The 13,494-nt window shown below is 41.1% G+C and overlaps 1 long non-coding RNA gene across 1 annotated transcript in view; it reads left to right on the forward strand.

The window, feature by feature from the left end:
* The window catches only part of LOC143213918 (uncharacterized), a 139,181-nt gene that overhangs the window by 110,521 nt on the left and 15,166 nt on the right, over nt 1–13,494 (forward strand). The window contains exon 3 of the long non-coding RNA XR_013010062.1: nt 11,580–11,821. This is a non-coding gene — a long non-coding RNA (uncharacterized LOC143213918). The remainder of the gene's footprint in view (nt 1–11,579; nt 11,822–13,494) is intronic.

Here is a 13,494-nt window from a genome sequence, read left to right on the forward strand (position 1 = left end):
GCCACTAATTAATTTGTACACCTAATAAATTGTAGTATTTTGAAGCACGCGTCTTTCAGTGACCCAGGCTGCAATAAATGCATAATCTACGATCTAGCAATCGACTACTGCTGGTTGCACCGATAAAAGATCTAATACGGTAAAAACTCACACGGCCAACAGGTTAATCGTTAAAAGTCCGGGACGATGGTGCATAATTGCGGCGAAACAGCGGTGCTGCAACTTTTCCCCTCAATCATGATCGCGAGCAGGCCCATAGGTGTCTCGAGCAGGACTTGAGGGGCGCCACGGACGTGAATGTTTCTCGGAGAAAAGTCGTGCGCTTGCAGATCCGGTGTACTCCCGGACTAATGACGTGACTACGGACATTTGTACGTGTCACGTGCAGCTTCCGCGGGCGAACTATCGGGCCCGCGCATTAATAATGCACCCGTGGTTTCCGGTCGACGGACATAAATGGGCCGACGATCGTCCTGGGCTCCCACGGCGAGCGATTCGCCTGCATATTTCATTTCGCCCCGAACTGGAATCGAGAGGTCCATAAGCCGAGCATCCGACGATTCGTCAGGCTCGAGAGCTCCTACCGCCTAAAATCGACTCGACTGCCTCCGGTCACTACTTTTTCCCGAATGCAGTTTGACAGTTTTTCGCTCGCCTTCCACTCGGTGCACCGACTGGACCTCCTGCGTCTATCGTGCTATCGGATGCGCTCCGTGTTCCCCGTAACGCTTGCCAAAAAATTTTTACTTTCCCATTACCGACTGTAAGGGGTAGTCCAATTTGGTGTCGACAATTTTAGAGAACATAAAAATGGTTTGGTTAACAGGTACGCGTTTTGCAGGATAAGCATCGTCCAGCGGTCTCCACGACAATGTTTATTGATATCGTGTGCAAAACACTGCTTTTAGGTTGAACGATAATCCCCCAAAATTTTAAGCCGCTAACTCCTCACTTAAGGGTAACATGAGGGTAAACACCCTAAGCTTCATCTTTTTTTCTCGGTTGTTAATTCAGACATTAGCATGAAAAAAAGAAAATACTCAAACTTCGAGTATTTTCGTTTTTTACCACGTTCTGCAATTGATTTTAGACTAACTTCCCGATGAGCTAGATACTTGAAACTTTAAACATACGAGGGTAGTCCCAGACGTACTCGACCTAACAAAGAAAACACAAAAAATTTGGGAAAAAATAACTTTATTTCTCAACGTAGTCTCCTTTTAGCTCGATACACTTTTCCCAGCGATGTTCAATAGCTTCGATACCCTGTTTATAGTGAGATCCGTCGAGCTCAAAATAGCCATCAACCGTAGACTCCACCTCTTCATTGTTGGCAAATCCTTTATCACCGAGCCATTTTTTCAAGTTTTGAAAGAGAAAATAGTCTGAGGGGGCTAAATCTGGCGATTAGGGTGCGCGAGGAAGCAATTCGAACTTTAACTCATTGATTCTGGCCACCGCGATACCGGATTTGTGAACTGGTGCATTGTCCTGATGCTGATGGAACAACACTTTCTTTCTCGCTAAATGCTATTGGTGGCTGTCAAACAAATACTAAACAACGTAGCGTCTTCAGACTTCAAACGTAAGCTTTATAAAGATTGTACTTTTGGCTATAGTAAGTTTTCAAATAATAACCGCCAGCTATATGTCAAGGTCGGGTACTTCTGGGACTACCCTCGTAGCTCAGAAATGGATGACAATGCTATATTTCATCGGTTCCTCGATCGAACGTTCTAGATCTACATATTTAGATCGTTTGAATTTTCGTACGTTGGGTTAAACGGTCAGAACGATCGCTGTTCGTTCTCGCAACCGGTCACGTTTGTTTTCGATATGCCAAACTGAAATAAACCACTACATCTCTCTGTTATAATCTCATCAAAATGTTTAAAATTGATTGGAAAATTTCACACACACAAGACTAAAAAGCAGAAAGTAATTATTTAAATAAAAAAATTTTTAATATACCACGTTTTTAATACGGACTAAAAAGTATAAAATAATTTTTTCTAACCCCATACAGATTCCTAACCCTGTACAGATAGTCCTGAAAATTTGTGATTGTAAATTTTGAAGATAACAACAATGAAAATACTTGTAAGATTTAAAACGAAAAACGTGGGGCGCAAGATAATATGTAAATACATAGTAAGGAGTGTAGAGAGTAGCTGCCGTTGAGAAAACTCGCACAACATTTCATATCATTTGCAGTGCAATCAAATTGTTAGTGACTTTGGCGAACTATTCATGCATCAATTATTTATTACAAGTATTTTCACAGCTATTAAAAATTCACAATCACTTTTCAGGACTACCTGTATGGGGTTAGAAAAATTATTTTATGCTTTCTACTCCGTTTTAAAAACGTGGTATATTAGCAATTTTTTTTGTTTAAGGATGTTCTGGAGGTATATAAAAACGCAACAAAATTTTTGAAACTTTGTTAAGATATAATTCTTACTAAATTAATTCAATTACCAAAGTTTGGGTTCGATTCACTGCACCGTTTAAGAATTATAGCAACTTCAAGTTTGCACATTTTAACACGTCTTCTTATGGAGAATTCATAAAATTCCACTTCAAACTCTATTTAAACCTTGAAAAAACGCAACTAGAAACTCCAGTTTTTTTATATGTAGTAAAAATGATGTAATTATTCAAATAATGTAGTATTATTCAAGTAATGGTGAAAATTTATTAGGATTCACTAAACAGTTACAGAGCAAAAAAATTATAAACTGTTGTTGGAATTATGAGTTGGATGTCATATCTATATGACTGTTTGTCTATGGTATTGTGTTGTGTTGTATGAGTCGACACTCTAGGTAAATAGTATGGGCTGTGACCGATGTGCGATTCGGTAGTAGTGAAATGTATTCAGTAGAGAACAGACGTAGAGAACAGTGAGCCGTAGAGAGATATACATATAGAGAACAGTAATAGAGATATAGAGAGTCATCTAGTGAGAACAGAATAAGAGATAGAGTGAATATAGTAAGAGTGTATATTAAAGAACTTCATGTGTAAAACCGTTAAATACTTATAATAAAGACATTTATACATATACTACAAAATATAAGCAATTACCACAACGAAATCCACGATTTTCTACAACTGTTACTAAAGCGTCAAATTTATCGTGTTGTCTCTCACAAGCATGGAAACGCGACAAGTGTAGACCACTAAATATAGCTAAAGAGGGTACAGTATTCGCAAAAGTTTAATGCGAAATATACTCATGAATGGCTTTCATTGCCAATATATTGATGGATTCCGAATTTCTTGTACCTTTGTCTCCCATTGTACCTCCAGAACATCCTTAAATAATTTTTCATCTTAATATCTTAATTAACAACCGAGAAAAGAAGTCACGCGACATTGCGACACACGCACGGCAGAGACGACACGCGTCACGTGACCAGGCTGTGTCGGAAGCGTGGGGGAATAGCGTCGTAGAAGGGGAAGGTGGAGTGGGGGACAGGTCTTAATCTGGCGAAGGCGTAGCGTTCGTTTTCGAGCGTGAATCAATTAGTTGTGCTCGTTTCAAGGCATTAGCAGAACTCGCCAGATTGATTAACGTACAGCGCCGGCTAACCCGCGTTTCTATCAATTATCGTTAAACCTGTACTGCGCGGCTTGCGTGTAATCCCGATTGCGCGAGCGGGATGCGTGCGGCCGCACGCCTCGCGGACAATGCGAGACCGGGCGAGCGGGATAATTATGTTATAACCAATTAATGCGGCCGCTCGAACGTCCGGCTCGCCTAACGAAACTATGCGCCGTGAAATCGCGCGTGCACGGAGAATGCAGCTGTGCGTCACCGTGTCCTCGCATTCATGAAACGCATTCACTAGACGCATCCTCGAGACGCGTCCATTCGGGAACTGCTCCGACTACGATCCTGCATTCATCCTTTTGTCCTCGTCCTTAGCATTGTCTACGGACCGAATCCCTTAGATCGTCGATCCTCCGTAGTGAACATAACGCGGGCAGTATGGCCACCTGTTTGCCGAATCGTTAAATATTTGTGGGCGGATCTCCTCCTTTCCATCTATCAGTATTCGTATTATATTGTTAATACATTCTCTCAAGAAAGTACCGGGAATCGATCATTTAAAAAGCCCGCTTAAAGGGATTGTTGAAATTCTTTTTGTCGCTAAGTTGGCACAACTGTCCTCTATACTCACGCGGTGTTTGAGCGTCACTTGTCATTTAGTTTGTTTACAGTGCGCCATTTTGTCAGTTCATCTTAAGTGTGTTTTGCGATTTTTGTGAATTTTCTGCAAAAAGTCAATCGCGTTAAGGTCGCTGAAGACATGTTAGAACGAGTCAATTCCGACCCTACATTCATGAAACGCATTGTAACTGGTGATTAGACATGGGTTTACGAGTTTCACATGCAAACCAGTCAACAAGCTTCGGAATGGTGCCTTCCAATTGAGCCGAAACCGAAAAAAGCACGTCAAAGTCGATCAGAAGTGAAGGTGATGTTGACAGTATTTTTCGATTACCGCGGTGTTGTGCACTCGGAATTCTTGCCACAAGGTGTGAGACAGTAAATAAAGAATATTATCTGAGCGTTATACAGCGATTGAGAGAGCAAATTCGTAGAAAAAGACAAGATTCGTGGAAAGAAAACTCGTGGATTTTGCACCACGATAACGCACCATCTCACAAGGTTTTCATTGTGAACGAATTTCTGGCCAAAAACTGAACAAATCTTATCGAGCAGCCACCGTATTCCCTTGATATGGCTCCGGCCGACTTTTTTCTTTTTCCAAAACTCAAATTACCACTTCGAGGCACCCGTTTTCAGTCGATAAATGACATAAAAGAGAATTCGCGGCGAGTACTGAAGTTGATTCCAAAAAATGCGTTTAAAAAATGTTTTGATGATTGGGTTATTCGTTGGCATAAGTGTATTATTTCGAAAGGGGCCTACTTTGAAGGCGATACAATAAATTTCGATGAATAATACATATTTTGTGTTTCATTGACCAATTCCCGGTACTTTTTTGACAGAATTATAACATTAAGATTATTGGTATACTACCTGGAGAAAGTTTTAGGGAACCAGGCTTCGAGAAGAGCGTGTTTAACCTACTTTCGATTAGATCATTTATGAAAGTTATAATTACTGAGAAGAATGAAGAATGTATAGATTAGACAATTTTGAACTTCTCTAGTTCTGCGATTTTTATTTTTTAGATATTGCACTGCAGATTTACACGAAGGAAGATCGCTTTTTTGAGGCTGCCACACGAGAATGTCTCCTGAACCGTGACCGTCCAGAAAAAGACTATCCACGCGAGATTTACGGAAGTAATCAGCGTAAAAAGACCATTGAGAATGAAGGATGCCGTCGGTGCCAAGCATTAACCCGCCCCGTTACTATTATAATCGCGAGCATAGTCGCCGGGCTGCGAAACGATCGGTGAATATAGTCTCACGGTGACAATATAGCGGTCACATTTTAAGGTAATAAGCGAGCGATTCCCATCTCAACGCAGCGCCTCGAGAAGTCTTTTTCGCAAGCGGCTGCGACGCTCTTTTGTTGTCACAGCGACCGAGAAATGTGTCATGCAAAGGGCCTTGCAGACGCAATTTAGCTTTCTAAGAGTGCGGACACAGAATTCCCTGTGAACTATGCGCCCGAGCTCAAACATAGCCTTATCGCGTTTCACGACGGAGACAGCCCTGCAAGAAGGATTAATGAAAGCTGTAACATGAAGAATGCTGTAACTCGGCGAACGGCCGCGAACTTTACTTTGTCAGGGAGGCCGAGCGAGCGTTACCGATTAATCAGTATTAGCGTGTGTTCTGAACGAACGGTTGCATCCACGTTGCGCTGTTTAATTTGCGCGGTTCATGTCTTTAGGCTATTGTGATTCAAAAAATATTTGTTACGTAATGTGCATATTATCAGTGGACCACATATCTGGCAAGAATATTTTTTCCAGAAGTTCATTTTTTTCGGAGTTATCAAGGTCATCGATGTTTTTTGATACATAACTACAATTTTCATTTTATTGCATCAGGTAACTGATCGAAAAATACATTCTGATATTTATAAAAACATGACCTTGAAATGACCTTGATCTGCGAAAAGGTCACCTAACATGGTTGAAAAGAAACCTACTCCGCCACAGTAATTACCCCACTGAACCAAACATTTTCATCCTGAAACATTTTTCCGTATTACTAAAAACAACGGAAATATTTTCGGGGGTGTCTTTTAGATGCCTCAGCCTGTATAATACATTCAATAGTAATAATAGGAAGCATTTCGTGTTCATCTACGGATCTACGTTCATCAAAGCGATCACCGAAGCAATCGCACGGTTAGTGTCGTTTCGCTGAGCAATTTGGACCTATAGCTGCTCAATGGAGTACGAGAATGTTGGCCTACTCCTTCAGATGACGCTATAAACACTTTACAATGGCTGATACTCTGATGAATCAGCGAGCGCGATGCAAGGGAGTGGATAGATTACGATAGCGACACGAGTCTATCGTACACATAGCCAGAACAAAGACTTACATTTATTCTTTTTTCGCTTAACTTTACGTGGATCTATCAAAATGCGTTCTATACATTTGTTCAAAAACCTCTAGTCCATTTTTGAATAACCTCGCTTCGTGATTCGAGAACTTTTGTATTATATGTACGAATGTTAGCCGCGACACCGGTGAACATGTTTAAACAATCATAATGTATTATTATTGGATATTACTGTATTCGGGAAAGTTTACAGAATCTTTTGCTGCAAAGAACAATTCAATATCTTTTATAATAACACCACAATATTTGTTTAAACTAGAAAAATATGTTTTTCTTTCAAAGTTATGTTTCTCAAAAACTGTGCGTGTAGGAGAAAAATTAAGAACATATTCGGAATCAGCGCGAAAAACTCTGTAACAACCACCCAACAGTATATTGAAAACAAATTTGGTGTTGGACAGTGTTATTCTCGGAAAAAGTGTCGTCTTCAGAAAACTCCGTTGTTCCTCTCCATTAATCATGGACCGTGGCACTTTTGACTGACAATGCGCACGAGCCCATTGTATCACATTCCTGTTCGCGCTCTACACATTCATCGCTGCCAGCCGAGGATCAGGCTGCAGAGGTACATCTGAGATACATGACTGGTACGGAACAATTTGATTTTCGACAATATGCATGTTCATTTTGGAGTTGTAAAGCCCAAACGTGCTTTATAAGCTGTCAGCCTACGTATACCAGCATCAAACTACACGAATTTTGCCCTTTATGTAACTGATTATTGTTCTCCATTCTCTATTGTTCCTTTATCTACTCGTCTCTCGCATTCTTCGCGAACCTTATTAATTATGTTTCTCAATCTTGTCCAACTTCTTTCTAGAAAATGTTGATGTCTTTTGATGTCGCTCTCCTATTCCGAATTTTTATCAAAGGGTTGATAAGATAAGAAAGTCTGAGAATGCAATTTTTCTAGTTTTTGCATGTATCTTTGCACCTATAAAATAATAAGGCTGAACTTCCACTCAGGAGACCAAAAATTTTCAACTTTCTTGAATATAATATTATACAAAAAATTCGAGGAAAAAATGATAAAACTTTAAATTCTAGTGTGAGGTATCCAAGACCTATCATAACCAAGTATAACTTTTAAACGAGTGAACTCAGCGTACTGAAACTTGCATTCCTCGCACTAGAATTTAATCTTTTATCATTTTTTTCGTCGAACTGTAGAATATTATATTCAGAAAAGTTGATCATTTTTGGTCTCCCGAGTGAAAGTTTAGCCCAATGGTTCTTAACCGGTGTTCCGCGAACTTTTTGCAAGTGTTCCGCGAAATTTCGCGAAATACACTCCTCAAAAGAAATCGATTTTGCAAAATCCTGATGTCGTAGACAAATTTGGAGACCAGATTTGAAATCAGCGTGAAAAAATCTACGGGAAATGATATATAGCATGTTGAAAAAAATATTTTTCCGCGCGTAGTACTGGAGAAACCACATTTTCTTGAAATTCTACATGTTTAACGAATTTTCTCAACGTTAAAAAACGTTCGTACCATAATATCCCTAATTTTCCCATATTGTGCAAAGTTTCAGCTTTAATTTAAACAAAATTTCATTGCTCTGCCTCATTTCTATCGAAAGTTCTTTGATTTCGAATCCAGTTTGGTACAAATTTTCCACTGTGGGCCAGCGCGGCCGTAGCGTGTTCAGAGATGTCAGGCCGCCGTTGACTTCAAACACAGCTGCCATAGGTAAAAAGTTGTCGCAGCGAGTTCATGGGGTACTCAATCGAATCAGCAGGATCTCTGCTTCAATCTGACGTTCGGATCATGGTATTGCGATCATTTCTCGCCGAGATATAGCGACTTAAAGAAAAAATGGAAATTGTGCATTTTTTAAGCATATTTTCAGAAACACCTGGTGTATTGAAATGTTACTGAAATTGAAAAAACAAAAGGAGTGCCTTGAAGAGAAAGAAACGCTCTTTCTATTGCTTTTTTGCAGAAGATTCTACGATAATTTTTTCGCTTTCTGGAGCCAGTTAAAGTTAAAAAGCCCATATTTACTTCAATGTTGAATAACTCGAATAAAAAAAATCGCACAATAATCAACAACCACACATTTTACACAGGAAAGATCGCCCTTCTAAACGATATTAACACGATTTATCAAAAAAATTGGTTGCTCCCCGTGTGATGTTCCAAAGTTGCACAAAATTTTTGTTAACCGTTAATGTTGTCTTAATCTCGCTATAACTTTGTAAAAAACCAACGTAGCAACAATTCGAAACAGAGCATCTGAAACTGGAAGTTGCAGGCTTTCAAACCATTGATCACGTAAAGTGGGACCAATTTTTCGGGTTCGCACAAGTGATCCCTTAATTCTTTTGAGGAGTGTATATTAAATATATTCAATAATATATTTTCTAGAACATATTTATTTCTACTAGGGATGGTTTTGTTTGTTTTTTGGATCATTAATTTTGGTATTCGGCAAATTTTACATATAATCAAAAGTGTTCACCGACTTCAAAAAGGTTAAAAACCACTGGTTTAACCAAATAATAAACTTCTATAGCTAACAGTTTTCTTATAAAAAAAACTGTATAAATATTATTCGATTATCCTGCTTGACACGAGATTCCTCCTTAGCGAGTGTGAAATGAACATCGATTGGAAATCCGCAAGTCAATTGGAATAAATCGCGGAATCGTGAATAGCTAATCGGAGGATTACCATAACCAATGCAATCGGTCAAAATAGACAGAATCGATCGAGACTAGGATCGAGGAACAAGGGGGGCAAAGTCCGCGGAACGTTCGGTCTGACAATCGCACCGGACAAAGGGATTTAGCCACTCTAATTTCAACTTTATCTACAAAGTGGATAACCCGGAGGGATCTCAGTGGTGGAGTCGCAAGCGAGGCGCTCCCAGGAGCGGGGTGAAAGTAGATTACATTATCCACTGTGTAGCTGCCGTTGAAATCCCGAGTCTGCTAAATCAATTACAGTTTCGGGGTCCCGTATCCTGGCGGCGGACCGGGCCGGGTGATTTCGCGAATCGTCGGAGTCGCGAAAGGGCGCCGATAAACGTTGCGGCGATTAGGGTCGGGATATCGAGGCGGGTGGATTAAACGCGGCCGAAAAGGGCGTAAAACGAAACGGTCCCGTTGTAAATCGAAGAAACGACCGCTGGCCGGTAACCGTTCAACAGGGAAGTTTGCCAGGTTCCCGGCCGCTTCTTCGGGTCGTTTGACTGCTCATCGCCGACGGACGACGCGCGACGTTTAAAACCCCGACGGAATTGTCGCTGCTCGTAAATTCACGGCTGCCAGGATTTTACGAGCCGGCGACAACCGTGCGAACGTCAATCGAAAGTTTCTCGCCCCTCCATTTTTCGCGTTCTGGCGAATTACCAGTGGAGGGACGACAGGGACCTTGAGATTGTTGGAATGATCCGGAAAAGTTAAGTTGTTGACGTGTCTGGAAGGATCGAGCCGCCGATAAAATTCGCGATAAGAGTCTTGGCCGGATAATAACAAAGTTGTTGAATTATTTGGCGATAAAGTCGAATGGAAGTGTCGAGTTTAATCGTGGGCTCCGGGCGACAGGTTAATAGCACCTCGAGGGCTGTACTTTGCTCTTTATGCAGTTTACCGTGCCATTAGGCAGCTTTCTTAGCAGGAGCAGTAAATATGATTAATCTTGACCGGTCACATCACCATTATTTTTGTTATCTTGTACACACGTTAGCTTCTAAACCGTGGATATCGTTTCGCATGATTGCTTGCGCCGATTATCGCGAGGTAGAGGGGAATTAGCGTTACTACTGTTCGCACGCTTTTGTTTGTAGATTTAATTGCGCATAGAATAATCAAATTAAGATATTAGGACGAGAGTGACAGCACGAAATGATCAGAATATTATTATGAAGCACACAAACATTAAAAAGCATATTTCCAAAAGTGTCAATTTTATTTTATTCTAGTATATTTTATTCTAGTTTCTACTTTCCCCCGGTTTTTCTGTAAAAAATAAATGTTTTACAAAGTTTTATAAATTGTACGGAACAGTTGATTTACGTGTGTCGCGTGTTAGGTAGAAGAGATTTATTATTTTGGATCATGAACAATTCCACTTCTGTGTAATTTACAGAAAGAAATTTACGAAGTACATAGCGTACAATTTGCTCACGGAGATTCAACATTTTTCTGCGCACAGGTTACGCAGTATAACAATGTCGATATAATAACAATCATTATCCAGCTCGTTAATTCCCGATAAAAGGCAAGAGCATACGGGGAACGTGGATTGGGCGTGTGCAAGATTGCATGCAACGGAGCGCTTTTAACGTTGCAATCAACCGAATCTTGTACATTTAATCCGTGCCGCAGAACCTCTAGCGCGCCTTCCAACGGCCATTCGCTGATCTTAATGCGAATCACGAGTGCTGCTATTGTATTAGCGGATGTTTCGCGGGATAATGTTGTGGAACCGCGATCAGAGGATTAGGAGTTGCAGAAAACTTCTCAACAAAACGCGCTGTGAAAATGGGCAATTTCAGATATTCAAGCGATAGAAAAGTTCATAAATTATGACTAGACAGCGGATTTTATGCATTTATGACAAAAACGAGTACGTGTAATTTAGAACGGTAAAAACATTAGAAGAATTTAAAAATACTATCACATTATTTTCAATCAATTATACATATTAAAAAAGAAAATAAATTTCTATTCTACTCCAGTTTGTTATAATTCAGATAGAAAATTTTTATGTTGCATGAAACCATTCGAAAATTCACGGTTCTTAAAAACAAATGTAACACGTTACCACGTGGACCATGGGTGATATTCATTTGTAACCCTAATTTGTGGTACAGGAATTCATTTCTATTGTTGTATATTCGTGGAAACATTAATTACGATAAATTTTAACTACACTCCTCAAAAGAATTAAGGGATCACTTGTGCGAACCCGAAAAATTGCTCCCACTTTACGTGATCATAACTCCGTTAAAAATTGCCGCATCGATATCGTTAAACAATGGTTTGAAAGCCCGAATCCTCTAGTTTCAGATGCTGAAGAATGGAGCCAGAGGACCTTGTGGTGGGGAAGATCAAACGTTCCAGGGTAACGAACCGGTTCCGGTGCCATCTGGCGAAATAAACGCGGTACATCGGAAATCCCTGTTCTGGAGAGGTTCTCGAGGACCCCACGGTTTCGAGGGGCTCATAAGGACACGGAACAAGTCCGAAGGCTTACGTAGAATCCGCGCGATGCTGCCCGGCTGATAAACAACGACCGGGCTAAGGTAGATTCCACTCTCTCCCTCTCTCGAACATCCACCTTCATTTCGCAACCTCGTCCACTCGGTACCTAACTTACGATTATCTGGAGTTTACGGCCACCACGGTCCGTATGTTCCTGCTTTTCGTTTCGTCTTAGCTCGCCGGCCACTGAAAAGCGAGATAAATTCGTATCAGCTTCGGAAGTAGCTTCGCTGATGGAAATAAAATGGCTGCGGGTATCGAGCCGACTGACGCAGCTGTCAAATGATTCCGCACGTCTTCTATCGATTCATTTTTCTACACAGGGTAGATCAGGAAGCGTGATCAGCTTAGATTATTCTGCTGTTAGTAGTTCAACCGGAAGTTTTTTAGCTAAAATAACATGATTCCAGGAGAGCTTTAAAATGATTGTCAATGTTCTATCGACCCATTTTTCCAGAGTTATCGAGGTCACCTTCAGTTTTTTATAGGTAAACCTACCATTTTTTACGCCCATCTTTTAGGGGCTATTGAGACGAATTCGGCAAGCATCATAACAAATATTAGGTTGGGGAAAAAGAAATCCATCATTTCTCCGCTTGAGATAACGTAAAAATAATGGATTTCTTTTTCCCCAACGCATGATAACGACTGAAACACAAGTTAACAAAATTTTAGGATCCCCTCTCTCGAACAAGACCACGCACACCCGCCTGAGACTTCCATCAGCTTCGGAGCGCTCATTTCAAATAAGGAAGTTATGTTGCCGCACTCTGTATTTCCAATCGAACCACTAACGGCAGAATACCTCACTCTGCATATTCCGTACATATTCAGTATATTCAATATTCCATATTGTATGTTTAATATATTCTATACATCGCTTATTAATGCAGTGTATATAATATAAAGCGACGTGCAAACTGGAAGGAGCACTCCTAGTTAACGCTGAATGCAGGTACCAAGGCGAATGCAGATCGCGACCGTGTTAAGTTGTGGAACAGGAGAAAATCGAGGATCTCGTAGCAATTACATCGGCGTGCAAATAATGAAATTACAGTCGCCTCCATAATTAGCCGCACGCGATGAGAAAAACGGATATCGAGGCGGCGGAGTAGAAACAATTCGAGAATGCGGTAAATATAAAACGGGGGTAGAAAAAGGGTGTTCAAAAGAAGAAGTAACGTAGAGAGTGGAACGGAAGAGTGGGAACAGATATGGATGGCGAGAAAAGGGGAGGAAAGGGGTGAGCTGAGAGCGAAAGAGGGAGAGAAAGAGGAAGTACACGCGGTAACGTGTTGATGATGGGGGTGAGAAAGGTAGACACGAAAGGCAGAGGCAGCGAGAGGCAGCAGGGACACGGTTATAATGAAGTCATTTGCGTGTTCTTCGGGGTGAATCAGGAAAGGGTGGAGCGAGGTGCGTGCTGCTAGGCTCGCGAGGGCTCCTGGAACGAGCTCGTGAGCGGAGGAGAGACAGGAATTCCCGCTTGCCTAAGAGAAAGAAAGAAAGCGTATGAAACGGCGGGGTGGGACGACGACTAATTTCACTGGCTGCTCCTCGACAAACAACGGAGGCTGCGTTACTCTCGCCAAGCCGGGAACACACTCTCGAGAATGAGCTCGCGAAACGACACCGTGGGATCCTGAACGGATCAGTAAGTCTCGAGAATCCTGCTCGAGACACTCGCAAACACCATAACTTCGCCCGTGTGCCG

This window comes from Lasioglossum baleicum, chromosome 1, assembly GCF_051020765.1.
Source record: "Lasioglossum baleicum chromosome 1, iyLasBale1, whole genome shotgun sequence".
In the NCBI taxonomy this organism is placed as follows: domain Eukaryota; kingdom Metazoa; phylum Arthropoda; class Insecta; order Hymenoptera; family Halictidae; genus Lasioglossum; species Lasioglossum baleicum.